Source organism: Piliocolobus tephrosceles, chromosome 10 (genome assembly GCF_002776525.5).
Source record: "Piliocolobus tephrosceles isolate RC106 chromosome 10, ASM277652v3, whole genome shotgun sequence".
Lineage (NCBI taxonomy): Eukaryota > Metazoa > Chordata > Mammalia > Primates > Cercopithecidae > Piliocolobus > Piliocolobus tephrosceles.
The window spans coordinates 104835317-104848709 of NC_045443.1; the positions used below are offsets into that span (position 1 = coordinate 104835317).

Consider the following 13393-nt stretch of genomic DNA (forward strand, 5'->3'; position numbering starts at 1 on the left):
CCACTTCCTAATGGGTTTAAATGAATTAACCCATGTAAAACTTAGCCCAGTACCTGGCTTATGGTAAGGGCTCAATGAGTGTCAGCTTTGCTGGTTAACTGCTTGTTTGCCCTCAGATCAGTCCTGGACCTTCCCTTGCTCTGCTCTGTATTTCAGATAACTACATTCCCTGGGCTCCCTGTAACTCTCAGGAAGGGTCAACCATTTGGAGGAAGACCAGTGGAAGACCAGAAGACAGAATTTGGATAGAGGCAGAATATTCTCCCCCTTCTCTCTGCATCCTGTGGCATCTCCTCCATGGCTCCAGCTCAGATCCTGATGTGGTTTCAGCTCCCACAGGGCAGCTTCCTGCTTTTCCTCCAGCCCTAGGAACTGTGTCCCACCAGTTCTAATCTCAAAGCTGCCTTATGAGCATCAGTTTGCTTTCTCATCTCTATTGTCTCTTGAATCAGTTATTTCCTGTATTAAATTTCCCTAGATTGAAACACCTACAGTGGTTCATATTTCCTGTTGAAAGAGTTAGCTTCAGGCTGGGCACGCCTGTAATCCCAGCACTTTGGGAGGCCAAGGCAGGTGGATCACTTGAGCTCAGAAGTTCGAGACTAGCCTGGGCAACAAAGTGAGACGTCCCATATGTATAAAAAATAAAAACTTAGCCAGGAATAGTGGTGAATTCCTGTAGTCCCAGCTACTCAGGAGGCTGAGGTGAGAGGATTGCTTGAGCCCAGGAGGTTGAGGTTGCAGTAATCTGTGATCACACCACTGCGCTTCAGCCTGGGCAACAGAGATAGACTTTGTCCCCCTCAAAACAATTAGCTGCTAATATTAGTATTAGTATCTCATTTAACTGTATAACAGCTCTATCAGGTGGGTGCCCTTATTATTGTCCTTTTGTAGATGGGGAAACTGAGCAGAGGAAGATTAAGTAACTTGTCTCAAATCGCAAAGTGGTGGAGCCAGAATATGAACCCAAATCTGTCTTCAGTCTAGTTCCTGATGTGCACAATCAGGTAAAATAGCTATCTACTTACTTGCTGAGCTTTTAGAAGCCTCTTTTTACTCTTTAAGGCACTACCAAAGTTGGGGAGGGGTGTCTCTTGATATCCAGCGGTTTTCTCTTTCTGGGAGTCTGTCCAGGCCATTTTCTCATAAAGCTCTTGTGAAAACTCATGAATGAATAAAATACATGTGGTTCATTTCTGCGTTGCTCTGTTTTGGTGATTTATTGACAATTTAGAGGCTTTACTGTCTAATGTATGGGCAGATCATGGGTAGTTGATTAAGAGCGGGGCTAGTGGTCACGTCTATAAAACGCTGAGTATGGGCCCTGGGAAGAAAGAAATGCAACCTCACATGGTAAGATTGTTTTGCTGGTGTAGCCAGAGTCAATTGCTGATACCTTTTTCTAAAAAGCCATCCATACGAGTCCAAGAAATGCCCGTGTCATTCAAAAGGTACTCAAAATTGAGAACAGCTGCCTTTGAGTGAGACAAAACATGAAGGAAAGCTTTACAAAGTGGAAAATTACTATGGTTCCCCTGAGCCTGGTGTGAGGAATGAAACATCAGATTAATCTCACACACAAAGTAAGAAGTATATTAACAATTACTGTCATTCCAGAAAGATATTAAACATGAGCATTGATGAAAGATTACATCGGTTCAGAGAACTGGGGCTTTTTCCTCACAACAGAGATCATTATTATTGGCAAGAAGACACTTTACCCTTTTAATCACAAATCCACTCTCAGGTTTTGCCAGTTAGGCAAGGACTAAATTTGAGGTGCGCTCCCTTTCCGCGCTACCTGCAGAGGGGTCCATATGGCGTTGTTCTGGATTTCCGTCCTAATTTAAAGGGAAACTTTCACAATGTCCAGAGCCCTTAATGTCCTGCAAATGAAGGAGGAGGATGTCCTTAAGTTCCTTGCAGCAGGAACCCACTTAGGTGGCACCAATCTTGACTTCCACATGGAACAGTACATCTTTAAAAGGAAAAGTGATGGCATCTACATCATAAATCTGAAGAGGACCTGGGAGAAGCTTCTGCTGGCAGCTCGTGCCATTGTTGCCATTGAAAACCCTGCTGATGTCAGTGTTATATCCTCCAGGAATACTGGCCAGAGGGCTGTTCTGAAGTTTGCTGCTGCCACTGGAGCCACTCCAATTGCTGGCTGCTTCACTCCTGGAACCTTTACTAACCAGATCTAGGCAGCCTTCCGGGAGCCACGGCTTCTTGTGGTTACTGACCCCAGGGCTGACCACCAGCCTCTCACGGAGGCATCTTATGTTAACCTACCTACCATTGCTCTGTGTAACACAGATTCTCCTCTGCACTATGTGGACATTGCCATCCCATGCAACAACAAACTCAGTGGGTCTGATGTGGTGAATGCTGGCTCGGGAAGTTCTGCGCATCCGTGGCACCATTTCCCATGAACACCCGTGGGAGGTCATGCCTGATCTCTACTTCTACAGAGATCCTGAAGAGATTGAAAAAGAAGAGCAGGCTGCTGCTGAAAAGGCAGTGACCAAGAAGAAATTTCAGGGTGAATGGACTGCTCCAGCTCCTGAGTTCACTGCTACTCAGCCTGAGGTTGCAGACTGGTCTGAAGGTGTGCACGTGCCCTCTGCGTCTATTCAGCAGTTCCCTACTGAAGACTGGAGTGCTCAGCCTGCCACGGAAGACTGGTCTGCAGCTCCCACTGCTCAGGACACTGAATGTGTAGGAGCAACCACCGAATGGTCTTAAGCTGTTCTTGCACGGGCTCTTAAGCAACATGGAAAAATGGTTGATGAAAAATAAACATCAGTTTCTAAAAAAAAAAAAAATTTTGAGGTGAGCTAATCATTGAGGACTTCCCTGGAGCCTGGGTAACCTTGGCAAGTCTGGTTGAGCTGGAAATGTAACAGGCTTACTACTTTTTGCTTTTGTGTGATTCCATCTTCCTATCCTCCAGCTGCGAAAATCATCTCTGTCCAGCACCTCGGGTTATTTGAAGATTGGTTACATCCTCCCCACTTCAGTATTTCTACTGTAAACAATACTAGAATGAGGTCTTTAATGAGGACTTTTGAAATGGGATCCAGTTTCAATGGGATGCCTGAGAGTGTGAGGGGAAAGACACCACATCCCCTGCACCTTATACCCCTGTCCCCTGCCCCAGGAAACAAGTCTTTTCCTGTTTCTCCATTCAAAGCATCCTCCTTCCACAGTTAGCATTGAAGTTGATAGGGCTCAAAGCCACATCTAGGCAATAAGGTTAGACAAACCATTCTTCAGCTTTAACTCCTTAGCATTTCCCCCCCCTGACTCATTTCCTGATTCATGAGTGCAAGACACCATAAGCAATTAATTTTCATTTTATTCAGAGAGAGCTCACCTGATAGGTCTGATGAATCCTTTTCTGTGGGAATTCCCAAGGACCAAAGCAAAACCAGTTCAAACCCAAGATGAGTCTCATTAAATCCCAAGCTCACCAAGCTTGAATCATGAGACCAGGCGTGGCTTGCAAGCCCATGCTTGAATGAGGTATTAGAGGCAGGCACACGGTGCTGACCTTTCAGATTCGCTGCTTCCTTATCGATAATACAAACAGCAGCCCTCAGAGTTTAGAGCGGGCACAAAGCAGAAAAATCCTAGGGATCAGGATACATCCTTACTGTGGTTCCAGAGAATACATATGGAGAAGGGGCCAGCATGGGATCCAGAGAGCAGGTGGCAGCCAGCAGGTGGTTGTCCACCCACCCAGCTAAAGCTCAGTTATTGGCCCGTTTGCACATTTTACAGTATCTGTAATTTTACAGTAACTGATATGATAAAAACCATATCAGTTTTTAGAACCTGGCAAAGAACTTTTCCAACTTTTGATCAGCAAACTCAGAAGAGAAGGGTCTCCAGGCTTCCTGTCTGATTGCCCTCAGCAAGCGGAGTTCCTGAGCCAATGCAAGGACAAGACTTTGCTCTACCTGTCAGCAATTATTAATAACTGCAACTCCTCCATGCAAGCAATTGTCAGAATGAACTAGAATTTTCTAGTCTTAACTCCAAACACCCAGGAAATGGAGTCCAGCTGGCTCAGTCTGAGTCACATACTCACAATTGGCCCAATCATCTTTGGGTAAGGTGACTTGGGCCTCATAGAACATACATGGCTGCCTGGGGCCAATCCCTGGGTGAGGGGACAGACTAGGGTCCTTGTAAGCTGCCAGAACTTATAAGTAGTGTGTCTTATAGTTGTCTTGCAGAGAAAGAAGACCTGGGTAGTGACTCCTATTTTTCCTAGAATCGAATGTCCCTATTACACTACGCACTCCTTCTTTAAATTCTCCACTTTCTGGCTTAATTGTGCTTTCAGAATTTGGGACATGTACTGTTAGATAGACACAATGCTAAGGATCCCAGATCCTAGTTTTTGAATTTTGCAACATGGCGGCACATTTTTCTGTAACTGTCTCTAGGCTCGGCATTAGTTAGATCCACCAAGATGATGGCCAAGTTAGATGAATCACCAGACTGTAACGCATAGTTACCAAGATATGCCAGGCATTTTCAACCTTTCATCCTTTATTCTTGTTGTCTTCTCAGCCTGGAATAGCCTTAAATAATCCAGCTACTGAAATGCTGTTCATTATCCTTAAGGCACAGTTCATATGCCAATTCGTCCCTGAAGTCTCCCTTAATCTTTTCAAGTTTTGAGTTGCCAGATTTAGCAAACGAAATAAAGAATGCCCAGTTAAATTTGAATTTCAGATGCACAATGAATAATCTTTTCTGTAAGTATGTCCTAAATATTTCATAGAGCATACTTATACTGAAAAATTACCTGTTACTTATAAAATTTAACTGGATGCCCCACATTTTAATCTGGTAATCCTACCCTAGTTGGGTTTAGGTATAACCTCTTCTTGCTCCTGACATTTTGCCTGCACTTTATGTTTCACATTTATTTTATTTAGCTGTGGAGTAGTGGGTTGTTTCTATTTGCTCCTTTCTCACTAAATTGTAAGATACCTGAATGCAGAATTGTTCCTTATTTATCTTTATATTTTTATCTTATCTTTTTATCTCCTCCACATCATCTAGGAGAATGTCCTATACACAGTAGGAATTAATAACTATACTAGTTAGTGAATGAAAATTTCATTAAACCTAAGCCTTTGGCTGTCACATATACGAGATGTATGTTTGCAACCAAAGTCCAAAGTCTACTCCCAAATAATAGTAATCCATGCGTTTTATTTTAACAGTTAAATGCTGGCCACTGTACTAAGGGCTTTATATCCAATCTAAAAAAGTAAACCATACTACTATCTTATGAGTAGATAGGATAATCCCATTTCACAGATGAAAACAGATGAGGATTCAGAGGTTGCGATAATATGCCCAAAGTCACAAAGCTAAGAATTGTCAGAGTCAGGATTCGAACTTTAGATATGCTTATCTCCAAAGCCAGTAAGTTAACCTTATCTACTCTCACACCAAAGAAAGACTGGGTGGGTCTCTGTTTTTGCTAGAATATTGGTTCAGCTGGTTTTATTTTTTATACTGACCAAAATTTTAGTGGCTTCAATGGATAGAAGTTCATTTCTCTCTTATGTACTAATATAAATCAGAGTTGACAGTCCAGCAGAGGAGGCGGGTCTGCTCCCCAAGGTCTCTCAGACACCTGGGTCCTTCTATCCTGTGGCTTCACAATCTCCATGGCTGCTGCCCTTCCTGCAGGATCGATGCAGTTCACCCCATCTACATTCCAATCTGTGGGATTGGAAAAGTAGAAAATGAAAGGCAAGCAACTTCCTTTTAAGAATATGGTCCTGCCTTTGTTCACACCTCCCTTCCACTCACATCCATTAGCCCTAAGATAGGCACAGAGCCACACCTCACTGCATGGAAAGTGGAAAGTGTAGTCTTCAGGTGGTTGTCCTTACACCCAGCTAAAGCTTAAGGGTCCCTTACTTAAAGGAAGAAGGAGAGAATGGGTGTTGGGTGCGTCCAGCAATCTCTGTGACAGTCATCAGAGTAAAGGAGGCAGGGCAGATGCTATGAGTGGGAGAAGATAAATTCAGGGAGCAGAGGAGTGAGGGAGGTGAGAGCATGGAGACAGCAAGAGGACAGTGGTAGACACATGGCTGAGTTATGGGCTGTGCTAGATCTCCCTGTTCCCAGAGGTCTGCTGTGAAGGTGGGTGCAGTGGGCATCTGCCATCCTTTCTGGTCACCCGATACCCTGACCACACTTCCTGTGTCGGAGAGAGATTTCTCACTAAATTAACCAATTCACCCCTTAATAAATGAACTTGCCCATCCCCACCTAGATAGAAGCCAGAAACTTGAGTTTTTGAGCTTCCTTGGTAGCCAGGACACAGTCAAGAAGCTGTATCTGCTCTACATAATGAACTAGAAACCAGTGAACCAGAAAAACAGCTTCTGGGTAGAATCCATTCTAATGAAAATGGTGGCAAACACCTCCATTTATAAGAGGCAGTAGGAACAGAGGTTCCAGTGATAGCAGGGCTCAGTGTTGGTGGTGTAAACTGAAGAAGCTATGCCCAAGGGTGGTATCTGTAGGGCTATGGTAGATTGAATAACTGTCTCCACTCTTCATTTTCTCCCTGTATTAGAATCCAAGCTTTTAACCATGTGACTCTGCAGTGCCTCCCGTGGCAGAAGACAGAGTCTACATTCTGGACCGTTGACTGAGGGCTTGGTTGTGTGACTTGTTTTGAGCCATGGACAGTAGACTAAAGGGACAGCATCTCAAAGAGGCCTTAAGAAGCATGGTGAGTTTCCATCAGCCCACTTGAGCCTCCTTCCTCACCATGAGAAGACTATGTTCCATATAACCATTGCTCCTTCTATCTGGGTCTTAGAAGGAAGAAACCTGAAACAGACCTGAAACTGACCTGAACTCTAAACCAAACTCCAATTTGCTCAGCTGAGCCCAGCAGAGATTAGCCAAGCCATAACAGATCCATGAACAGAGAATAAAATTCTCGTTGTTGAGAATGGAGAATAATTTGCTATGTGGCACTACCGCCAAAGAAACCTGACTAATACCATTTCCTACTGGCATGTTTCTGAGGTATATTTGGGCAGGGTTGATGTTCAGCGAGTATGTTCCAGAACAGTTGCAGAGGTTATCTACCACCTTCCACTCCTCTGATTACTTGGCGCCTATGTCGTGAAGTTGTCTAATATTTGACAGTTGTCCTTAGGTTTGGTTGTTTCTGGCAATGTGGCTACCATATCTGATTCTCTAGCCTTTCTGGAGATTCTGTGATGTACTTGATATCCTTGAATAAATTAACTTTCTGCATATATTAGGGGTAACTCATGTTTTGGTTTGCAACTTGAAACCCTGGCTAAGAGAGGGTCACCAGGGATGGGAGAGTATCAAAATCAAGGCCACATAAGGTGTCTCTCACCTCCCTCAGTGATCACAGGACATTTCCAGTTTGCTTCATGGAAGCATTTCAGCATTTGCTAGCTTTGGACTTTGGGTAAAGTGTCAACAACCTAAGAACTCTGATTCTAGATTTTACAAATTTGGCACTGGTACTTAAGATTCTTCTCCTTGGTACTGCCGGGGCAGATTATTTTTTCTTTCAGGCCACTGGAAAGAAGACTTGGCTGTGACCCAAGAGACCTGGGCTCCAATCCCAACTATGCCAGCAAGCTGCAAGACCTTGAGAAAGGGTGTTCCTTTTTTGGGTCTTAGTTTTCCTGTATCCAGAATCCCAAGACAATAACATCTGCTTTCCTTTTTATGATGGTGGCCAGGAAAAAAAGACATCATGGGAACATGTCATGGAAAGTCACAAGATCTAAGTAAATGCAAAGTGTATGGTGTGCATCTATGTTGAATATGTAGGGTGGTGTTAACTATGTACAAATGTATACATAAGTACACATGCAGTCAAGAAGGAAATGTGCAAACTTTTTTTTTCTCGGGGCTGAGGTTACAGTTGATTTAAATATTCTCAAATGCCCCTGCATTTTTGACATCTTTTATAATGATCATGCATTACTTATTTAATAAAATGACTATTTTTAAAAGAATAGAGATGCAATAATGTGCTATGTTAATGGAGGATATTTATTATAAGAAATTCTCTTGAAAGCATGACTCTTATCAAGTAGAAGTAAATATGAGGACAGGCAGGGAAAATGGAGAGATGAAATGGGAGGAAATGGTAGGAAGGAGGTACCCCCTTGTAGTCAGGGCACTAGACCCTTATAGAAAGAAAGATGAGGAGAGGGGTATGGCAGAGGGATCACCTTTCTACACCCAAGGAACCCCTCTGTAATGTGGCACTTTGAGTCATGGAATCATTCATCACTTGGTAAGGCCATGCCCACCAAATGCACAGGAAGTTGAGAAGAAACCTGACCTCCCCAGCATTAGCCTATAAGGTTATGTTGTTGCTTTCTCCCAGCACCAGGGCAATAAAGGATCTGGTTACATAGATCCTCAGGAAATCCTCAGGAAATAACCTGAGCATATGAGCCTGGTGAAAAGGGGCCAAGAATTTTCTCTGGGTCCTAGGTTTTTTGAGATGCTTGCAGCAACTGTCTTCCAAAAAGATTTTCCCACTGTAAATACAATGATTAAGAGGATGAAGGAAACTGAGGCTACAAGCTGAGAGTAAGCACAGAAGCCACAGGGTTTGGTTGGGCTGTTTGCCACCTCATCCACATCCTTACTATTTGACCCCAGCAAGACTCTGACCCTGTCGAGAGAGAGACAGAGAGAGAGAGAGACAGAGACACAGAGAGAAATGCATTCTCCTCTCTTCCCTTAATTCATGCTTCCTAAAAAGTTGCCAGATCCATTCCACAAACCTTTATGGAGCAACTAGTATGTTCCAGTCACAGCGCAAAGCTCATGAGTACAAGATAAGTCTAAAGTGGCACACAGGTTCTCTAAGAAAGGTAGAGTTAATAATGATCATTGCTAATATTTTTGCTGGTTCACTATGTACCAGACACATGCACTTTCCATAAGTTATCTCGTTTAAGCCTCACACCAATACTATGAGGTAAGTGCTATTATTGTCCCTATTTTACAGATGGGAAAACTTCGGCTTGGGGACTTTAATTTGCTAAGGTCACACAGCTTATTAGCAAAGGAGAAAATGTGTGAATCTAATGACCCGGCTCCAAGCCCACCTGCTTAGTTGCTCTGCAGTGCAGTGCAGAGGCAGGAAACAGAGGAGGGTACTCCAGTCAGCCTGGGGAAGATCAGAGAAGGCTTCATGCGGGAGGTGACTATTGAGCTGGGTCTTGAAGCATAAGCAGGAGTTTGCTTGAGGACAAGGAGGCAGGAAGGGTATGACAGTAGGAGAGCAGAATATTCTGAGGCAAGGGGTGGAGAGACAGGTGGGACTCTTGTGGAAATACCACATATTCTATTACAGCTAGAAGGTAGGGGGCTAGCAGAGGTAGGCTATGAAGGGTGAGGAGCCTGTTGAGATCTTGGCTCAGCAACTCCCACACCTGGTGGCTTCCCCTCAGAACCAATCATGGACATGTGGATTTGTCAGCAGGCAGCAGGTGAGCCAGCAGGGGCCTCACAGACCTGATGCTCCCAGCCCAGCTGGGGCTCCTTTCCAAGGAGCTGAGTTGGGTCTTTTCCAGAATATTCCCTGGTGGACCTGAAGGCAGCCTGTCTGAGTGCCAGATACAGCAGCTGGGTTGGAATATGAGAGGAAAAAGTTATGGCCGGAAGAGAGGAGAAGTCTTTTACCTGAAATGTACAGTGGTCAGGACTGCAGGTTTTGCCCAAGAAACGTGGATTTGAAGCCCAACTCTTGCATGTACCTACAGTGTGATCTTCAATATGTCACTTACCTGCTCTGTTCCTCAAGTGTGTCTTCTGTAAATTTGAGAACCATCATAGGTATTTCTTAGGCTATTGGTGAAGGTTAAATGAAGCAATTCATATCCAGGACTTAATGCAATGCCTTGCACAGAGTAAACACTCAGTTAATAGTGATCTTGATTATAAGCAGTCATGGCTGCTCATTCAACATTCATTGAAAAAAGATTTATTGAGTGCTTTTTTAATGCCTGGCACTGGATTATGGCCATGAACAAGGAATACAAAGTTCTTGTCCTCCTGGAGTTTATATTTTAGGGATGGAGACAGACAATAAGCAATTAATATTTGTTATAATTCCAGACAGTGGTGAGTGCTGTGCAGATAATAAAAGAGTAAAATGTGTGTGTGTGTGTGTGTGCATGCATATGCACATGTGAGCTTTAGATAAAACCATGAGATGAGGCTGTCTCTTGAGGAGGTGACATTTGAGCAGAGATCTGAATCAAAGAAGCTTATCTTATGCAAATATAGAGTAAGAATGATTCAGGCAGAAGACATAACAAATGTAAAGGCCAGGAGGCAAGGAATCGCTTAATATATTCAAGGAATTACAGAAAGACAATGAGCTGGAAGTAGGAGAGTGATGGGAGTTTAGGGAGGAAATAATGATGACAATAATAACTTCTATTGAGCACTTGTTTAGGGTTAGGTAATTCCCGCTCACTCTCTTCACAGGCTCTACAAGGAAGGGGCGATCAAAGTTCCCATTTTACAACTGAGAAATTAAGACCCATCAAAGCAAAGGAGCTTGCCCAAGGTCACATAACCAATATGGGGCTTCAGAGCCAGGACCTGGGCCCAGGAAATGGCCCCAAAGCTCATTTATAATCACTGCCCTATTCTATCCTAACCGGAAAGACACTCAACTGTGTGTCCAGCTCTGTGCTTGACAGAGGGAGGTGCAAGTGTGTGTGTGTGCGCGTGCATGCACACACATATTTGTGAGTGTGTGTGTGTGTGCAAGAACTGGGATCAGGGGAGGAAGAGAGTGAGCATTACAGATGTTCCTTTGCTCTTAGTTGTGGAAGGAAGACTGGCACACAAGAAAGCATGATGATTAATTCAACATGAAATATGATTAAGTGACAAGTTTCATGGCCCTGACCCTAGTGCCTTGAGAACTTTCTAGAGAAGAGCAAATTGATGAAGGGACAAAAGGGAAGCAGGAGAGTTTAGTGATTAAAAGTAAGGACACCAGACCTAGACTCTAGGTCTCAAATCCCAGCTCTTCCACTTATCAGCAATGCGATTTGGGGCAAATTACTTAAGCCTGTCTGTGCCAGTTGGCTCATCTATAAAATGGGAATGATGACAGTACCTACCTCACAGGTTTGTTGAGGATTAAACAAACAAGTTGATGCACATAGAGCACTTAAAATAGTGCCTAGCAGAAAATAAGGAGTAAACACATGTTTGCCACGATCAAGATTTATTTTTTGCTATTTTGGTCCTAGATTTTAAAAAATGGCTTCACAGATATGACACACATGTTCAATAGCCTCTTTACTTATTAATGTATGCATTTATTCCTACTAACCCTCAATGTTGTAATTTCAATATAGGTGAACTCTATAGTGATGATATTAAAGATGATCCCTCCACAGCACCTGACACACTGGTGTTTCGGTTTCTTGAACTTCTTTCCTCTAACGACCTTCTCCTCTACCTTCTCTCAGTCACTCTGTCCCATGGCCACACCCTACAACTTCACCCCATCACTAATCTTGATTTCTTGTGTCCACCTTCTAAACACTGTGGTCTCAAGTACCCCAACTCCGATAATCTTTTGTCCTAACTGGGACCCCCAGTTGCTCAATCCTACCATGTTGCTATTCATGGCCAACCATTAAAATAACTGCCTTCTGAATTATCTCCAACTCCTTTGTCCCCCTCTGGCTTTGCCATCCTCTCTTGGCAAAACAAAGCCCTGGTTAAGTGCAGTCCTACCTACTCTATACTCAAACCTGTGCACCTGAAAGTGGCTAGAGAAAAATCACACCACTTCCTGCTGGTGTTACTTTCAATTCCTGACCAGACTTCAATTCATATGGATTTCTCCGGTGAATGCACCCTCTCACTGTGTAGATAAGCTTCTGCTTCTATCTAAAGTCAATCCCTCTTCTCATTTGCCAGATCTTATCCCCTTTTGTCTACCAAAGGGTATCCCCTCAGCAATTCTCTCCTCTCTCTCCTGGAATTTTTCCTCTACAAGATCATTGACAGCAGCAAACAAACCTGTTTTTTTTCTTTCTTCTTAATAAGTTTTTATCCAGCCCCACTGCATTAGTTATCTATGCTATGTATACCCAAAATTTAGCAGCTCAAGCCCTGGTTCAACATCTCTCACAAGGATGTCAACTAGGGCTGCAGTTATCTCAAGGCGTGATGGGGAGATGATTCACTTCTAAGCGCACGTGCGCGCGCACACACACACGCACACACACACACACACACACAGAGCTGTGGGGAGGACTCAGGTGCTTGGTGGCTATTGGCTAGAAACATTAGCTCCTTGCCACTTGAGCTTCTCCACTGGGCAGTTCACAACCTGGCAGTTTGCTTCCTTCAGAGCCAGCAAACCAAGAGAGTACCCAAGACAAGCTTTTTGACAACCTGTCCGATCTCATCACTTCTGTCTCATTCTATTTGTTAGAAGTAAGTCAGGCTAGGAGAAATTGGAACCCTTGTGCACTGCTGCTGGGAATGTAAAATGGTACAGTGGAAAATAGTACTGTGGGTCTTCAAAACATTACCACATGTCCCAGCAATTCTACTTCTGAGTATACACATTAAAAAACTGAAAGCAGGAACTCGAACAGATATCTGTATACTCATGTTCATAATAGCATCCACAATAGCCAACAGGTACAAACAACTGAAGTGTTCATTGAAAGATGAATGGATAAACAAAATATAGTATATAGATACACTGGAATATTATTCAGCCATAAAAAGGAATGAAATTCTGACATATGCTACAACATGGATGACCCTTGAATTATACTAAGTGAAATAAACCAGGCACAAAAGGAGAAATATTGTATGATTCTACTTGTAGCCATCTGGAATAAATTCAGAGACAGAAAAAAAGTAGAAGGGTGGTGCCCAGGGACTGGGGGGAGAAATGGGGAGTTATTGTTTAATAGGAACAGAGTTTCAGCTTGGGAAAATGAAAAAGTTTAAGGGATGTATAGTGGTGATGGTTGCATAACAAGGCAAATGTAGTTAACACAACTGAACTGCATACTTAAAACTTGTTAAAATGGTAAATTTTTTGTTAAGTATATTTTATCATATTTTTTTAAATTATAGCAAAAAAAAAAAATGAGTGAACTTACACTCAAGGGAAAGCATGAATAGCAGGAGGCAGGGATCATTGGGGACATCTTGGAGACACCTACCACACCCATTTGCCCTTACTACCCCATTTTCTTTTTTTTCCTTTTCCTGTTTATTTTGAGATAGAGTTTCGTTGTGTCTCCCAGGCTGGAGTGCAGTGGCATGATCTCCGCTC

At 43.2% G+C, this 13393-nt stretch overlaps 1 pseudogene across 1 annotated transcript; it reads left to right on the plus strand.

Annotated features, from left to right (window-relative positions):
• Positions 1-1851: 1851 nt before the first annotated feature.
• Positions 1852-2828, plus strand: LOC111540878 (annotated as a pseudogene). Its single transcript, XR_002731119.2, has one exon. The product of XR_002731119.2 is annotated as a 40S ribosomal protein SA-like (transcript).
• Positions 2829-13393: the final 10565 nt, after the last annotated feature.